Below are 19,593 nucleotides of genomic sequence, written 5' to 3'. Positions count from 1 at the left end.
TCCAGTGTGGCTGTACTGTTATAGGGACTCTATGGTGCAAGAGGAGTCCCTGCCCCTCTTCTAAAATAAAGTGTTTTAATATTTATTTTTATATCCTCTTTGTATGTAGCACTGTCTCTGTTCAGACTTGAGAAAATGACAGACTAGTTCATTACCTTGTGATTCACATGCTCTCAAGAAAGTCTGTTTGCTGAGCTCACACCAGCAGAGTGAGACAACACAAGGGAGGAAAGTGACGGAGGAGGGAGATGGAGGTGCCATCCTGTTGAAGTGACAAAACAAAAAAAAAAAACTCAGCAGAGAGAGAAACCGGCGGGTTTCAACCCTGCAGCAGAGTTTCTCCATCTTTTTTAAGATTTCTGAGTGACACTTGTGACGGTTCTCCAGCTGTGAATGGCAAACGTTTGAAATGTAGAGAGTAAAATTCCATTGTGGCTCAACTCGGTTGATGGATGTCAAACACACCACAGAGAAGAGCAGACGCGGGCAGGAGCAGTTTTCATGTGACAGTTCAGATACGAAAACCGTCCTCTTCAGCACCCAGTGACGCACCTGTATGTGTTCCTGGAACTCAATGCAGCTGTGAATCGAATTATGTGCAATCCATCCAATTTGCTTTGTGCACAGGTACGGTGATGAACTTCCTGTCTTGGTAACAACCAGATCACACCAGATCCATCTTCAGTCCAGATCAGTCTCCGATCAAAGCTCTGCTCCATTGTGTTACGGCTGCATCTTGGTACAAAGATGATATAAGAAATAAACCAGCCTTCACTCTCAGTAATTACCTCGGTCAGATCAAGATTCTTCAGGACACAAAGACATGCTGTCATAATCAGATCAGTACTACTCAAGATAGACAGGTACTAACAGCAAAATCTGATATCCAAAGTGTGATACTCCCATCTTTATTCAGCTCTATCAATCAGTCCCTTCCTTTCTTTTGCTGATACCATCAGAGTGTTTCACAGTGTTAATTCATGCATTTTGTGCCCTTCTGTCTGGGTTACAGCTTGCTACCTGGAAATGATAAAGCTCTGGAGTTATTGTTGGAGAATAAAACCAATAGCTTGTGCATGTTGCTAAAAACATTTGAAGTGAGCACAGTAATGACGTCATCTGCAGAGTTGTTTTATCTTTTGATGGTTCGCATCAGCTTCTCACTTCCTATCTAAAAATACATTGTAATAATGACAAAGATACAAATATACTGAAGGTGTGACTTTCTACCTAATGCTGTGTGTGTTTTTCAGGTCATGTGTCGTGTGTTACACTGTCTGAAGCCCTCAGACACTCTGACAAGCCTGACGCCCACAGTGTGTTGTTTCAAGCTCAGGCTTTCAGCTGGAGATCGGGGCATCAGACACGTGCACGAGCATCAGAAGGTTAAAGAAGATGAGGATCGAGCAGGGCCCTTCTAACACAAACCAACCATAGCTCAGAGGTGTAATTTCACTCACTGTTTGTGTCTTTGGTAGTTAGTCAGAGAGAACATCACAGGGATTTATATTTTTAGAGACAGAATCTCCTCTAAACATTGACACTGTGAGGCTTTGTTAGAACAAATTGTCTCGTCACTCTTCGCTGTGTTTCGTTGTGTTCTCTAAAAGAACAAAAAATAAGGTCTGAATATAGAAGCGCTCAGATTTGAAGAAACAGGCTGTGTTTGTTTTCTGTGTCCTGCTCTCTCTGCTTTGTGTGAGCATGTGTGTGTGTGTGTGCGTGTGTGTGTGGCATCAACCTGAGCATACACTGGCCGTTTTCCACACATGTACTGTGTGCTGTGAACAAACACACAGAGTCAACACTCTGATTTTCTGATGGAGAGGACAAACAGCGGGTCAGAGAGAAAGTCACACGGCTCAGAGGGGAGACACGACGTCCTGACAAACTTTACTTTTTCCTTTTACGTCTTTATCTTGTTCTCTGATTCATCACAGTGTTTGATTTGTTAGTTGATGATCTCAGAAATCAAAGACTTCTCTCTTCTGCAACCACCAACATGGAGAGAAACATCATGGGAAGTTTACAGATAAAGCATGATCAAAGTCTACAGAAGATTAAAATTACCAGACCTGCAATGGAAAAATCTTCATTCAGCAAAACAAAGCAGTTTGAATTTTTCATTAAATTGATTTTGAAAGTGGGGAATAACCGCAGGTTATGCGAGTGATTGGTTTCAAAATCTGCCAAGAATAAGAAGATATATGACAGAGGTGGGCCAGAAAGATTTACCCATCGTATATCTCTATTTTGTTTGCTTAGCTTTTGTCCTAGAAAATTAAAATTTTGGATAGTTTCTCTGAAAAAGCATAGCTTTTGATGCACATGAGTTCATTTGTTTACTCCTAATGATTGTCGAGTATGGCATTAAAGGGTAAGCGTGACCAGATTGTGGCCTTGAAGGAGGCTGGACTGACAACAATGAAAATCATGAAAAAGGTGAATGTTTGTCGTAAGACTGTCTACAATGTCATGAAATGATACAAGGAGACTGGCTATACCACCAGCAAACCAATCCCTGGAAGAAAACGTTCAGTCCGGACCTAAAGGGTTGTTGAGATGGTGAGGAAGAGAATCCAAAGGAATCCTCGCAGGAGCATGAGGGCAACAGCAAAGGAAGTGAACATCTCAAGAACTTCACTGAGAAGAATCGTCAAACAGGATCTCGGACTGAAAGCACTAAAACTGCAACACAGGCAACTGATTTCAGCAGCTTCTAAAAAAAAACCGCTTGACAAGAGGAAAATGATGCTGCAGGAGATCCAGAGTGCAGCAGACAAAGTCCTGGTTTGGTCTGATGAGAAGATCTTCACCATTTAGGCAGTGGTCGATTCCCAGAAAGATGGGGTTTATACACATAGAGCATAGCACCTGAAGGCTGCAGAAGCCAGCTGGAGTCATGGTGTGGGCTGCTGCATCTGATGGCTCAAAGTCTCCTTTGGTCTTCATTCAGGAGGGTGTGAAAGTGAACAGCCAGGTGTAGCTTCAAATGCTTGAAGAAAAAGTGTTGCCTTGGTGAACTAATGTGTTTGGAAACCAGTATGTCTTCACACAAGATGGTGCAGCAGCTCACACATCCAATGTCACACAGGCCTGGTGCAAGCAGGACTTTCCTGGCTTCTGAGACAAGAACATGTGGCCTCTGTCAAGTCCGGACATGAATCCAATGGACTTTGATTTCTGGTCTATCCTGGAGCGGGAGGTCTCAAGAGTATCTCACAGCAGTGTCAAAGCTTTGAAGACAGCTCTGGTGAAGTCATGGTCAAAACTTGATGCAGAGACAGTGCGGCGCTCATTCCAGGCAGTGTGAGGACATCTTGAGGCTATGATAAAGGCAAAGGGTGGCCTTACTGAGATGTAAATCTTTTTGGTGACAGAGAATAAAGTATAGAAACTGTGTTCAATGTTTGTCCAAGATCCTGTTTGACAATGTTTGTTATTTTGTCTGCAAGCATTTTTGGATAGCGTGGAAAAAACAATGGGTAAATCTTTCTGGCCCACCCTGTTTATATATAAATGAAACATTTACTCTTGTCTCCGTCCTGTCTGTTGAAAACACCTGATGTACACAGTGAGACTGCAGCACATTGGAAAAATGGAGAGTCAATAATAAAAACCTGGCTGATTCTTATTTAGGACCAACATTTTTGCTGATCCTGTCTCTGTTTTCCTTCTGAAAAATGAGGCCTAAGTTGACTTAGTGATATTTGAAGTTTTTACCCTGTCAGGAGAGGATGGAGGTCAGAGTATTAGCGTCAGTGTAGCATTGTTCACCTTCAAAGTGATCGTCTAATTCCCGCTATCTTTGATGTTTCTCCTGGAGCTGGGTGCTGGTGGAAAGGGGGGTGTCGCAGGGGGAGAGAGTGATGCCTCAAACTGCCTGATAACTACAAACGAGCACTGAGATGGTCACCTGTGCCATCATTAGCCAGCAATCCTGTACTCTGCCTCTTTATAAGGGAACAAAGCAGCAGCTCTGCTGCTGTAAATACAGCCTGCTGCTCTGCTGGCAGCCCTGCAGCTTTAATAAGAACAGATCATCAGATGGGCTAATGGGAATGTCTCAGTAAAGGCTCAGCAGGAAGACAAACCAGCGGTGATCATTTCAAAGGTAAGAGACAAAAATGGCCACAGGTCATTTGGTCTGGAAACAGGTCCACTGAGGAACCTCTAGAGTCTGATCAGGCTCAGATTCAGTTCACTGTTGTTTGGCTTTTTCAAAGTAACACTGGATTAGGGTGACCTGATCTAGATACAGGTTTACCAGATAACCAGAGCTCCAAATGAGACTACATGCTACATGGTTTGTACACAGGGGGTGTCAAAATCTAAAAAAGAAAATCAAAAGAAAATTTAAAGGTTTTATTTGTTTATTTGGGGGGAGGATATGCACAAAATTATGTCAGGCCAAAAGAATATGAGATTAGGTCAGGATGCCAAATCCACTATGCCAGCCCAAAGATCTGACAAAAACTTATTGTTAATTCTAATATCAAACTTATCCATCATACCAACAATATCTCAGTTATTCAAATGCTTAGTGCTAAATTTGTCTTAAAGTAAAGAATATGCAGGGATTGAGCCACTGGTATTATGACATGATTATTATTATCATATTAAAATGTCAAGGTTATACTATTGAACTATGATAGAATACACACATATACAATTTTTTTTTTTTGGGTTGTGGAGTTTGAATCTAAAAACTCTCGAATTAGACTATTTTGGCTGGTTTTCATGGGTTTAGTTGGTCCAAAAGTCATGAAATCACCAGATGAATCAGGTCTTTCTTTTGAGAGTAAATATGAACAATTATACAGTAATTAACATACAGAGAGGGTCTAATGTAAAGGTCTGCTTCTAACACAAGCCTGTAGAGGCCTGGTGCCTTCTGAAGAAAGAGCAAATGGAATAGAATAGAATAGAATAGAATAGAATAGAATAGAATAGAATAGAATAGAAAATGCTTTATTTATCCCTGAAGGGAAATTCAGGAGTCACAGCAGCAATCAAGAAAACAAAAGTATGAAAGTGTATAGAAAGGGCAAAAAGGTCCATAAGAAAATAGATCAGTCAGCCAGTCTCCACCTCCACAGGGTCCAGGACTGAGCTTCTTCAGCAGTCTGTTCAGTCTCTGTCTCCTGGATCCTGTCTGCTCACAGCAGGTAAAGTTCCTCCAATGTGGCGTTGATGTCTGGTGTTAGCTCTGTTAGCCGTCGTCCTATGCTACTCTGCCTTCTGGTGTTCCCTCTGTTAGCACGGCTAGCTCGTCCATCTTATTGGAGATAGATCTTACGTTCCCAATAACGATGGATGGAAGGACAGGTCCATGTAGTCACTTCTTAGCTCACACCTGAGAACCAGCACGTTCTCCTCACCTCCTTCTCTCCACCTTGTGGGAAAATGTCAGGCCTTACACCAGTTAGCACTGACATGCTCCAGGCTGCTATTAGCAGAGCTCATATGTAAACAATGCAGCCATGATTACATGAAGGATCTCCAGACAAACACAGGAGCAAAAATAGTAAAAAATTCACTCAAGACAAAACCAGTTTGGTGTCCATGACCAACAAATGAGCCATACAAAGTAATGATCCACTCCAAATGCAAATATGATGAAAAAAAAAGAGAGACAAAAAGAAGTTACAAGAAACAGACAAAGAAGACAGAGCTGCTGCAACAGGCAGCTACAACCAACAGGGCAGCGCCTAGCAATACAGTATTACAGGGTCTAACTGAATGCTTTGTAACTGTGTTAAATCTTATTTGTACTTTGAAACAAACAGCAGAAACAGAGATCTTACAAACCATGAGCATGGACTTAAAAACTGATTTAATGGAAGCAGCTGTGAGGATCTTTCATGTGTGCAGATGTCTCCTGTAGACAAAGCATGCACTCCTTTAATATCATTCGTAATTTATATTGCCTTAAATCTTGTGTCTTTAGATTATTTGTGTTGAAAATAAAAACTAAATTTCCAAACACTTACAGGATTAAATTTTAGACTTCTAGCTTTTCATATGTAACAAAGCCAAAGATGAGTAAAGTCATTCTAGTGGTTCAGATATTTTATGTTAAAATCTCCTCTCAGAGACTCAGTGACATTTCCATCTCTGCACATCTTATCTTTAAAAGAGGAAAGGAGGATGTGAAGATTCTTATTCGTTCACCAGCTAATAATCTTTCTCCGGCTCTGCTGTTGCATACGCAGTCTCTAACCTAGATTGTTGCCTAGGAAGTTCTTCATTAAGGAGCCGTCTCTGAGAGGAGAAAATACCTCTTTGCTTTAGCTGGTCCCCAAGGACACAAACAGGTGTGAGAGAGAAATAATAATGCCTGGCATGTTTGCACAAAAGTCGTGTCGTGCAGTTTGCTGAGGCGTCAGTAATGAAGATATAAATATATCTCTAGCTCACTGTGATGACAGTTATCGCTCCTCACTTTATAGAAGGGTTTAAATGAAACCACAGCGTAAGCATGTGTGATTGAAATCAATTAAATTCTAGCCACATCATCCCACAGCTAATGAATATTTAACACTAACAGGTTCAGTCATGATGGAGGTAAACTGCAGCTGGATGCCTCCTGCAGAAGCACCGGGCTACTGCTTCTTTTAGTCAATCTTTAAGTCAATGAATAAAGCAACACTTAGAGGTCATTAATTTTTTTCTTCTTAAAGCATGCAGGAATTTTTAAACTGAAGAAATGAAGGTGGATAAAATAAAAACGGCTTGTTGAATATCTTAAATCAGCAAATTACTGCAGCTCAAAGAAACATTTATATCACTTATAGGTATTTTACAAAGCTGCACACTGATTTTCTATGAAGCTCCACCCTGTATTGATACATGTGTACATTCCCGATCCATCTTTGTAAAGTAAGAGAGAATAAAGAAAGCTGCAGAGGGACTGAGAACAATAATGCTGAGGGTCGACCTATAGGGAAACGCCTGTCTGACAAAGACCACATATAGAAACTGCAGCTCATATTCAAACAGACAAATAACACAGCATCAACAGAGCCAGGATGTGCTGTTTCTGCATGACCAAGAAAGTGTCTGAGCTCTGTAAGAACATGTTTTAATAAACTGCCCCTTCTGCAGAGCCCGCACCACCTGCAGCCCTAAGAAGACCTCCATGTGCCGTGAATCACCTTGAACAGAGATTCTAGTTAAGCTTAAAATAAACACATTCATCCCGGCGCTGCTGGTCTGTGAAATGTGAATAGCGGAAACAGAAACACAGCGAGCAGAGAGGATAAGAGAAAAAACACACACAAACACTCCCAGCTGAACTTTAAAGAGTTTAAGAGGAGCAGGAGCAGGAGGAGGATTTGCATTTCACCTTGGAGTGTTTTGGTTTGAGACAGAGAGCTGCTTCTCTCTAATCAGACAACCTGATTAAACCTGCAGACCCCCTGCTCAGCCCACCTGTGTGTGAGGATGTGTGTGCGTGTGCGTGTGGGTGCGTGTTTGAGAAACACTTTCAGAGGAAATCACTCTCCATGTTGCTGAATGAGTCTGAGATGTACTTTTAAAGATCTAAGTGTCTTTTTATTAATCTGTGGAGATTTTTTAAGATACTTTCTGAAAACACTGAAAACAAGCATACTGTTAATTCTGAGATTGTAAATGTAAAACTGCTGATGCAAATTTACTCACAATTGTGATTGTAACTGGTTTGTTGAATATCAGATTTTGCATCAAAATCCACAAATTTTCTTTAATAATGCCCCCTATGTTGCCCATGCCCATTTTAATATCTGACTTTACGGCAGGAAACAACATGTTTACAACCTGGTAAAAAAAAGTAAAAAAAAAAAAAAATTACCTCCAAATGCTCGGACTCAATTTCTCACCTGGTTTTAAGCATTTTGACAGGCAACATGTTTATCATGTTGTAATGTACTAAAGCTTTAAATTTTGGTTAAACTGGATCTATTGCTAGTCATCAACCCAAGCTTTGAATTCACACCAACCTGAAAAAAAGTGTTATTTATTGCAAAGATACCGTCACATTTGTAGTAACAGAGTCTGGCAGCATAGCTGAAACACACTTTCATATGGCTCTCAGTAGATTCTGAGTTTCCTCCTGTGTGTCCCATCAATGATGGACATGTTAGAGGATTGCACTGCTTCTATTTCGGGGTCTTTGAGTTGAGCTCGCTCTCTGTTCTCCCTTTTTATCCTCTCCTAACCTCAACTGGCAATCGTGCCACTCGCCGTGTGCCCGTTCCCCAGCGTCCCCCGGAGCACCTCCACACGTACCCAGCTCCCATTTGTCATTCCTGGGAATGTGGTGGTGTCAGCAGTTATGTCTCAACCTCCGCTGATGGCTCCGCCGTGTTTCCGAGTCTCAGCCCAGCCTGAGGTCACCTGCTCCCTTATTACAGTTTATACTTTCACTGTGATGGATCATAATGTTGGTGCCCTATTTAGTCTGCTGTGGCAAACACACTCACACAGCAAACGCTTATTCAGTCTCATTTCATTCGTGTGCCAGTTTAGTCCTCTTACATCAGGGAGCTACACTGCTGAGTTCACAGCCACAACAACCAACAAACAATATTTAAACCAAAACCTAGAAATTTTACCTGCTTTTGTTGTCTGTACATGCTAATGCTACAGAGATGAAGAGCTAGAGTCACGCTAGAGGAGACCAACACAGTCAGTAAATCTCCACACAGCAGGCCTCTCATGTCACAATGCAATTTTTATTTATCCACTTTTGCAGCCCATGAAGCTGGCATGAACTGCACTGTTTAGGCACTGTTTAAGCCTTGTCACATTCACTCTTCAGTAATCTAAAATTCCACCTTTGGATGACGTAGAGATGATACATCATTGTATAAAATCTGCTATAAAATCTTAATAAGGCATATCAACCTTATTTATAATCAGGGGACATGTGAATGTTTTATAAGACAGAGTGGTTTTTTTATTATTATTATTATTTTAATCTGAACAAACTACAGTTGTGTACACTGCAGTTACATGACAGTCCACTTGAGGGCCAAATTTCCACAAAACAAAACAAAACAGAGGTTCTAGCCCTCTGACTTTTTTCAGGATGCCTTTTTGTTACCCCGGATGGCTTAGGCTTCCATGGGAGACCCAAAGGCTTTTAGTCTGAATAGCTGATCTATATACCAGCACACACTGATGGCTTTTTGAATCTTTTTTTACTGAGTTGTTCAGATAATATTAAGATTTTGAGATGGACATAATTAGCACCAGGCTTTTGCTAAAGCGACAGACAGGTGAGCACACTGTATATGCTAGAAAAGTGGCTAAAAGCTTACCTGAACTCGTGCCTTCTACTTTTGCCACAAATGTAAGTTTGAGTTTAGTTTTAATTTGAAACCCACAGAATTAAAAAAACAACAACTTTACATCAGATACATATAGATGAGGCAACAGAGACAACGTAACTCAAAACATGATTTATAGAGGGCGTGCTTGAAACACTTATTACTGAGCACCTCCTCTTACAGTTTACAGTTTCATTAAGCAGACGCTTTCATCAGGGGTCAGATTAAGTGCACAAGTGTTCCCTGAACACATGGGTTTTTAGACATCTCTTTAAAGTAGAAAGGGACTCTATGGATCATATAGAGTTAGGTAATTCATTCCATCATTTGGGCACAACAGAGGAGAAGAGTCTGGCTAGTGATTTGGAGCCGTGCTGGGCTGGGAGGACCAGGCGTCTTTTACAAGCAGAGTATAGTGGGCGGGAAGGAGTATAGACCTGGATGAGGGACCCCAGGTAGACAGAAGCCATTCTTGTCAATGTTTTGTAATCCAGAAGAAGAGCTTTGAATTTGATTCGAGCTGCTACTGGAACCCAGTGAAGACAGATTAACAGCTGGATGACGTGTGCTGTTTTTGGCTGGTTAAAGACCAGACCTCTTTCCATACAGCCAATAATGAATGAGGATGGTATTAGAGCTCACCATGCCACCCTGTGCTGCAGAGCAGACATGTTAACACCTCATCTCAGTCATGATCAGATACAAAACAAGAGCAAACTGCACAAAGCTGCAAAACTTTTTTGGTATTTTTAAGCTTGATTATTAAGAGTGTAATTTACTTTCTGAATGGACCAAGGGGCAGAGCAGATATTTGGGGCGAATTACATTTAACGAAATAACACATTTTCAAGCTGCACTCCTTTTAAGGATGCAGTCACACTGCTAATCCAAACCGTGCTTCAGCCCGCTTCAACCCTTAAGTCCAATTTGTTTGACCAGTGTATTTTATATGTAAGTATTAAATCACGGATCAGCATGATATGTCCTCTTTAACAACAAGATATTGTTTTTATTCTGCTCACAGAAAAAGTTGTGATTTGTATATCAGTATTTTTCCATCAAGGGGACTACTTGCTGGGTTTATGGTCCTGTGGGAACTTGTTGATTGGCTAACAGCAGCTCTCATCTTAACCTGACAGCTCTGCTCTCATCCTCTCAGCTACAACACTCACCTACAGACGCTCAAAGACCCACAGCTACACACTCTGATGATTATCCAATAAATTAAACTCAATTAATTACCATGTTTAGCATAAATCTGGAGTTTAACAAAGGTCTGTGTGGAAGACGTAGGCATTACAACAATTCTTCATTTTGATGAGCAGGGATTATAAACGAGGCAATTAGCACGCTGTCACATCGAGCTGTGCTGCTCGCTCTTACAATCCAGCTTTTCATGGAAACTTCAGAGTCACGTGAAGAGAGGGGAGGCGGGTCAGGCCATCAGATGGAGGAGGGGAGCAGGGTCAGCTGGGTGCTGCAATGACCGGGACAGCAGCAGACAGTTAACCCCATCAGAACCCAGAGCTGCTGCGTCCTTCCATCGACTCACTTTAACCTGGTTTAACTCAACAACACACTCACAAGAGGGATGTTACACCCCTGCTTTCTGCACCTCATGTACACACACACACACACTCACACACACCACTGCCAGAAAGTACAGTCCCCAGGAGAGGAGGAGGCCACTGGGTAGGGGAGGGGGACACATTAGCCTAATAAGGGCCATCTGGTGGCCATTCATTAACTTGACCATCCTTGAAGTCCCCGACCCAAAATGTCATTTTTCACTTTGCTGAGGAATCCGTTCGACGACAAGATGAGCCCGAGCCAAATTACCAAAGATGGAAAACGTGAGCGCAACAGAAAGACAGAGTGAGAGAGGGAGAAAGGAAGTGTGAATTAGGTCACTTTGGCTTAATTATAAGCATGACTGACAGAAATGAAAAAAAAACAACCATTTTTCACCCTGTGGGTAATCTTAAGAGTAACTTTAAGAAGGGTAAAGACTGTGGTATCACCTGGATGTCAGGTGATTTAGTCTCTTTTTCATGCGGCAAATTTGTAAGGTAGAAAAGAGCTGATCTAAAACAAATCCTTCTCCTGCCCTACAGAGCTCTTCGTGGTAATGCACCATTAAAGAGCTCTAAGTGCCCTATTGCTTCAGAAAAACAGGGTAATGTTTAATGTATGGGTGGATCATTAGTTGAGCTCCTGTTCAGCATTAGTCTGCTCCAGTGTTCAGCCTGTTGAAATGAAAATTTTTGTACTGTAAATGTGTTAACTTCAGCTGTAAAATTTGGCAATTTAACACAGGGCTTTACGGTAACTGACTCACTGCTGGAGTTCAATTCTAGTGGACACTCGTGGAACTGCAGCTTATTTTAACGGTGGGCTTTTGGGTCTGGGCTGCAAAAGTTTGTTCCTCTGCTTTTTTTTTTAAATCAACAAAATTCAACAAAAGGTAAACAGAAATCCTTCTTTTTCATATTTGAAGGTAAATAATATTAGCATAGCTTCCTTTAGCTAAGGTTTGTTCACTCAAATTGTTTTACACAAATTAGGTTAATGTAATCAGAATTTAAGGATTAGATAGCTAGATGGAGTCAAAGTTAGCTGAAGCCCTGTGCCAGCCTTTGTCTAGCCTGTCATGCTTGTGGCCTTTTTGAGATTTTCATTTATTTAAAGTCTTTTATTATTTTTCTTAAATTAATTAATTAATTGATTTAATTTATTAATTCAAATATATATGATTGAAGTCGCTATGTACTTTGTCTCATGTATTTGGTGTTGTTCGTTGATAATAATCTGCTTACACTGAAAGAAATTCATGGTTTTAAAGTTTCCTATCTGTTGTAAAGTTTTGCTGTAGTTCCTCCCCTCTGGATGTAAACACTCTTTCTATATATTGCTTGGTCTGAATGAATAATGGATATGATGCTTCCCAGCTGCACAAAAAGTAAATATGTTCAGGACTAAAACTACATGAACATGGGGTATGTGTGTTGCACTCACACAAACTCTTCATCCTCAGTCAGAAGGTGAAACTGAGGCAGATCCTGGAGCAGGGTTCAGTATTGTTGAAATGCTGTCATGTAGCTGGATGCTGCGGACACACAGCATGTCAGCAGCCTGTAACTCCAGGTTTATCATCCTATCAGTCCCTCCTCGAGAGCACAACGCATGATGAGTTAACACAGACTAAACAGAAGGACAAATAACTTGTAACTGAGACAGAAGCAGTCATTCCTCCTCCTCTTCAGACTGCAGAGAACAGTGTGAGCTTTAGAAATCTGTTTAAGTATGTTTCTTTAAATATTGACTCAAGTTGTTCTAAAGTTAATTAACCTTCCTACTTTAACCTGAATCACATTTAAATTCTGTTACTGTGCTGATGCAGAATCACACTGCAGCAACACCAATGCAAATATTAAACTCCTGCAGACAGTTTTATAAGGCTGCTCCTTTTTTATGGACCAGACCTCGGTCTATACTTCCTGACAACCCAGAGAGGAATCTGGTATTTTTGAGCAAGTTGGGTCGCCTTCTATTATCCAGTATTCTTTATGTTGAACTTCAATAATAAAATATGTAGACGGGTGAGTTTTGCCTGTACAACAAAGAACATTAAAGTTTGACTTGTAACAAAAGGAGAAAATTTGTCAGTTTTTTTATTATTATTATCATTTCACAGAGGTTTAATTCAGGACTCTAAACTCTTCACCTCAAAAATCTGATCCACAGAGATGTATTTTTTTAAAGTATTTTTTCAGCAAGTTTTTGACTGTGTCCAACTCTTTTAAATCTATTTATCAATTACCTGTTCCTTTAATTATTAAATATATCAACTAATACATATCTTATTTTTAAATAGCTTGATTTGATTAATTTCCCAATAATGTGTATCCAAACTTTGTACCCCAGGCTGGGATGGCAGACCAGAACACTGAAACTCAGATCCAACTAATGCTGGGCGTGTTTAGACTGAGACAGAATCATTCTTTTGGTCAAGGCTGAAGTATATAGAGAAATCCATTATGAGAGATTATGTAATTTAATGTCTGGTTTATCATGTCATGTAACATTTCCATTTTAATCCAAAATAAGACAAGTCAAGGCAAGGCAAGTTTGTTTGTAGAGCACAATTAAACCCAGTTCAGTTCGGGGGGGGGGCTTTTTTGAGGTTTGAATGTAAGGCACAAGTAGCCAACTACTTTGACACAACCAGACTTAAAGATACAAGTCATAAGTGGAGCGACAGACATGTTAAAAAGCAGGGGAATCTGGAATGTTGGTCTATTTGACTGGCTCCCTTAGCCAGACACAGGACAGGAGCTTCAAGTACTTCAACGTAATTGATGTAAAAGGGAAGAAGATACGAGTGAACATTGTGTCCCAGAGCAAAACCTGCTTAAAAACTAACCTCTTTTGCAAAATTAAAGGTTTTTCAAAAAAGTAATGCAATAATTACTTTCCCTGGTAATTAATTACAATTATGAAGGAGTAATTCCATTACTAATTTAGTTACTTTTTTGGGAATGTAATGAGTAACTATAACTAATAACTTTTTAAAAGTAATTTTCCCAACACTGGGAATCAGTATCATAATGTATGAAGCAGGTAAAATCAGACACAGTATAAAGGAGGGGCTGGGGTGGAGGTGAGTTGTAAAGAAGTTTGCAGGTGAAGCAGGAAGAGCAGGCAGGTGAGATGTGTGAGTAGAAAAGACATTTTTCCGTTAGCTGTTAAAATGTGGTGGAGGTGTGGGCTGAGTTTGACTTCCTGGTCTGAACCAAAGCTCTGCTCCTCTCCTTTGTTAAATCGACTGGCTTAGAGTCAGATTTCCCGCAGTGAGACTGTGACAATGACAGTCAGCTCATGCACAGGTGTGATTTAAAACCACACATGTACAGTTTCTCTCCTATGTTTTTTTTTAGTCTGAATTTCTGCCGAGAGAGAAGAATGAGGGTGAAACCTGCAGGGTGTCACACACTGGGTGTTTGTTAATAGCACAGACTGAATATAACCATCGACTCACATGAGAAGCTTTTGTTCAACCTGTTTTTATTTCAGTCAGCTGCTCGTATCAGCTCACCTTGATGGAAGGACGACACTGTAACCGTTATACGAGAATATAAAAGCAAAATGTTTGAGGTATTATTTTTAATGCTGTGCTTAAATAAAACTCTGCCTTCCAGCAAATTAAAGCATATATTTTTAACTGTTTTATAATGCTGCTTATTATTGAAGGTAATAATTATGCCACCATCTGTTCACAGTTTGTGTGTGTGTGTGTGTGTGTGTTGAATGCTTGGATGTGTGAATAATAAAAAAAAAAAAAGGATACAACAGTTTTCTCAGAGTCTGCATGTGTGTATGCATTCATTTAAAGTATAGTCCTTAATAAAGCACCATGTAGCACACACTGTATGTCAAACACACACACACACACACACACACACACACACACAGGGATAAAGAGGACATGACGCTCTTTGTGCTGGAGCTGAATGAAGAACTGTGAGAATGAACAAACTGATAATCCTGAATCATGCAACGAATTCAGAAAAAGGTGCGTGTGTTTTATGGAGTTGATCTGTGTGTGTGTATGTGTGTGTGTGTGTGTGTGTGTGTGTGTGTGTGTGTGTGTGTGTGTGTGTGTGTGTGTGTGTGTGTGTGTGTGTGTGTGTTTTTTGGAGCTGATCTGTTGGGGTGAGTGTGTGTGTCCATATTTATGCAGTGCTGATAGTCCGCAGGAAAACAGGCCTGCTTGATATTTACACACAGCAGCAGCACCGTCTGGCACTGATGACGGCTCCCACATGGCCCCAAAAGACAGCAATAAACCCGAGAAACACGAGAGAGACAGAGTGAGAAACAGACGGAGAGATACGGAGCGGAGCCGAAGAAGTCAAACATGGCAGATGAGATGAGACGCAGAGATTTAAAGATGGAGGCGAAGAGGAAAGATGATAATTATTATACTTCACTATAATAAGAAAGGATCTCAGGTCCTCATCACACTGCATCTTAATGATGTTTTTTCCATTCTTTCTCAATTAAATACATCCCTGTGTTTTTCCAATGCATAATAGTTATTTAGAGGAAACCAGATTAATATAAAGCAAATTGATTAAGGCCCTGTTTACACAACGCTTCATCTGAGAACACTAAAAAACAGTAAAAAAAATAAGAAACGGTGTTTACACAGAAATGCTGAGTGACTGAAAACACTGTAGTAATCATGCCAGGCCTGTAGTTGGCGCCATAACCGTCTTTTCAAGGAGCAGCTTTTGGGAGATCTTTACTGAAGTAGAGTTGCCGATCATCTGGTGTATTGATGAATTTTAAGTGCAAAAGTGGAGCAACAGATGCACATTTTGTATGAAGACAGTCAGCAGATTGAGCAGATTAAGCAGCAAAAGCACAACACGGTAGTCAGGGACGATTGTAACAACGGTAATGTTGTCCTGTTGTATGCGCTTGCCTGAATCAGAGTGTGATGTCAGCGTTTCCACTGAATACGCCGGCTTACTGTTCACATGGCAGCGGTGTCGGCAGCATTTCTGAAAAATTCCACTATGGAGGCCTTTTTTAAAAGTTCAAAAACACTATTTCTGTGTAAATGTGAGGCTGAAATGCAACAAAACTTTTGTGTTTCACCCTTAAACCGTTGTTGTGTAAATGGCCCCTAAGTCACTGTAACTTATCTTACAGTGAAACTGAGAGTCCCCAGAAACAATGACTATTTCTAAGTGATCTTGAAAAGGTCTACCTTCTAGATTTAGAAGGGAGTAGTGATAATATTGTTGTGATGGTGAACCCAGGAGCCTAACTGTCAGACATAAAAAGGACAGAAGAGCAGGAGAAAGCTAAACACCAGAGTGATACAGCCTGAGCTAAAGGCTAAAACATGAGTATCATATGATAACATGTTTATAATAATGTTCATTCCAACCAGTGGTGATTGCTCCAAGACTGCAAGGGAAGCTCAGCTTCCCCTAAAATGTCCCTAAAAAAGTGGTGATATGTTCTGCTGTGTGTACATTTCATTGACAAAATATGAGCTAGAATTCCTTCATCTCTTGTTCAGAATGAGCTACCTATCACAGGCAACTGGCTCCACCTCCTTCTCATTCATCCCCGCAGCGTCTCAGCAATTTAACACAGTCAGACGCTGGGCGTCTTCTGACTTTAGCAGGGAAGCGTAGAGTAGGTTGTTCCACTGTGGAAACTGGACGGTCATTGGATAAACGCTGGGCTTTGTCCTGCCCATCGGACGCGCAGCGTCTCTGGGGGTCTATGAGGCAGTGGGCTGGCCTGGACGCTGGGTTTCTGCATGATGATTGGATGATCTGCCTGAGGCAAAATCCCTTTTTGATTTACAGTGAAATGAGCCAATCAGCGATCTTGAAGTATAACCCTCCACCAGAGCTTCTTCTGACCAACATTCAGTTGTTTTGCACTGATCCGGAGGCTTTACCGATTCCCAGCAAGTTTACTTTTTCTTAAAAACGGAGGGTAGAATTTACGTTTAAATGAATAAACAAATTTATGATGTCGGCCAGAAAAATATGAGCTTCCCCTCCTTGACTGACCAGCAGCCGCCACTGATTCCAACCCACAGTCAGCAGTTATTCTGCAGTGGTCTGTTCAAACTTGAGAGTCTATCAGTAAAATGGAGAGTGAGGTTACATTAGCTCTGCTTGGTAGATGACTGGCAGGACATAACCAGGATTCACTAATGTTACACATTATAAACATGTCAAAGCACTGGACTGCTACTTAACTACAATACAAACTAACAAAGTTAGCTTGTTGTCATGTATCAAACAACAGCGTAACATAACTGTTGATAAATATCATACCTCAGCCCATTCTTTCTAGTAAAAGGTTGTCTCAAACAAAGAAAATTTGGTCCGATCCGATCTCCATTTAATTCCAAAACAAACACAAGCCTTGTTAAAAGTCACGTCTTTATGACAGTGAGGTGGCATGGAAATCCATGTAAAAAAGATCCTCCTCACAGCATGTGTAACAGCTACTGTAAAACTTTGACTCACAGGAAATGAATTAAGCGTTTATGTAACTTCTTGCTTACACTGAAACTAAAGCTCTCTAATGACAAATCAACACTCATTTTGTCATTTACTTTAAAGTGATTCACCTCCTCTAGGAATATCAGCGACCATAACTTTCCTTTGTTTATTCATTAAGACAGAAACTCAGTGAGAGTCTGAATCCTCTTTATCTCATCTCAGAGTATCCTGCAGCTGTCAGTTAGACTTCTTTCAGCTCTGTGACGCAGGCTGATGTCACTCTCTCACAGCCATCTGTCACACTGGAGCTCCTTCCCTAGCTGGAGGTGGATCAGTACTGGATGCTGATTCTGGTTGTTGTTCAGAGCAGTGTCTGACCCCCCCTACAGAGCCAGAAGCACCAACGGCTTCAGCCCTGCACCGCTCATCTTTTCTGTGCCCGAGCCCGGGTCCAGCTTCAGCAGGTAACCGAGCAGCAGATGGCTGAGACCACCACCCACACACACACTTGCACACCCTGTACATGCATGCACAAGCATCTTTAGGTAGAAGCAGTGTTCACAAACATACGTTTCATTTACAGTACAGTACAACACTTCCCAGTGTGCTCTCTGTTCGTGTTCACCTTTCCTGGATTTATTCAAATTCTCTATATTTAGAAGTCTGGTTATTCTCCTGCTGTAACCGTCAGTGTGAGAGCAGCAGAGACCCTACGTTTATCCCCACATTCATTCACACCATTGTGCCAATAAAAGTGTGAGAAACAGCCCCCCACTGGCTGCAAGTTATTTCAGTCCTGTGGAGGAGAACAGCAGCAAACACAGCAGAAACGTCACCACAGACATTTAATGAGCGGCTAAAGCTGTCTCTTTTACTGCATTGTAAATTAAAGGAGGCTGTCCATGAAACAACAAACAAGTGAACTACAGTAAACTAAACCAATACACTATTTGCACTCTTTGCATTATCTCAATCAAAAATCAATGTATCAATAATCACAGTTAGATGTGTCTTTACCAGCAGTCATAGGGCTCTGAAAATGAACTAACTGTTCTGTTCGTACCCACTTTTAACAGATATTTGAATAGAATAGAATAGAATAGAATAGAATAGAATAGAATAGAATAGAACATTTTTGTCATTGTAACAAGTAAAACAAAATTGAAGTCACAGTAGCAATCAAGAAAACAAAAGTAAGAAAGTGTATAGAAAGTGCAAAAAGGTCCATAAGAAAATAGTTTTTGACAGCTTGTCCATCATTCTCCAGTTCAGCCAGCCTCCACCTCCACAGGGTCCAGGACTGAGCTTCTTCAGTCATGCTCCATCTCTGTCTCCTAGATCCTGTCTGCTCACAGCAGGTGAAGTTCTTCCAACATGGCGTTGGTGTCTGATGTTAGCTCCATTAGCCATGTCTGTGAATAGCATGATGCTACTCTGCCCTCTACTCTTCCCCCTGTTGCTGAGTTAGCACAGCTAGCTTGTCCATCTTATTGGAGATAGATCTTACATTCCCAATAACGATGGATGGAAGGACAGGTCCATGTCATCACTTCGTAGCTCACACCTGAGAACCAGCACCTCGTCCTCACCTCACATCAGGCCTTACACCAGTTAGCATTGACATGCTACAGGCTGCTAACAGCTGAGTTCACATGTAAACAATGCAGCCATGGTAACATGTAGGATCTCTAGACAAACACAGGAGAAAAAGTAGTAAAAATATTGCTGAAGCCACAAAAAGTTTGGTGTCCATAACCAACAAATGAGCCATACAAAGTAATGACCCAATCCAAATACAAAGATTAAGAAAAAGAGATGAAAAAATGACAAGAAACGGACAATGAAGAGAGAGCTGCTGCAAAAGGCAGCCATAGCCAACAGGGCGGCGCCTAGTAACTTGCTGGGCTAACTTGCCCACTGCTTTCCCAAATTCCCCTGCAAGAGGCACGGGCATCTTAACACTGGAGTTAGAGCCTAAGCAGCAAGCATCATCTGGTCAACAAGTCTTGTTTAAAACCACTTTAACTTGCAGAAAAAGTGTGGTGGCCTAGTAAAACAGTTGGTGACAGTGTTGCCATCATAGGCAGGTGCTCAGTCCCGCTGGATAACATTTTAAACACTCTTTCTTTTTTTCTTTTCTTTCTTTTTTTCCTGAGTCTCAGAAAGTTGTAAAGCTCATCAGAAGATGAAGTGTGAAGTGCTCTAGAAGACAACTGAGTTTTTTGGATTTGGACTTCAGA

The sequence above is a fragment of the Halichoeres trimaculatus genome, unplaced genomic scaffold, assembly GCF_033239565.1.
Source record: "Halichoeres trimaculatus isolate MK-OKI-2021-1 unplaced genomic scaffold, fHalTri1.1 fHalTri1_scaffold_18, whole genome shotgun sequence".
Taxonomy (NCBI): Eukaryota; Metazoa; Chordata; class Actinopteri; order Labriformes; family Labridae; genus Halichoeres; species Halichoeres trimaculatus.
The sequence above is the reverse complement of the archived record's forward strand: the minus strand, read 5'-3'. Positions refer to the sequence as shown.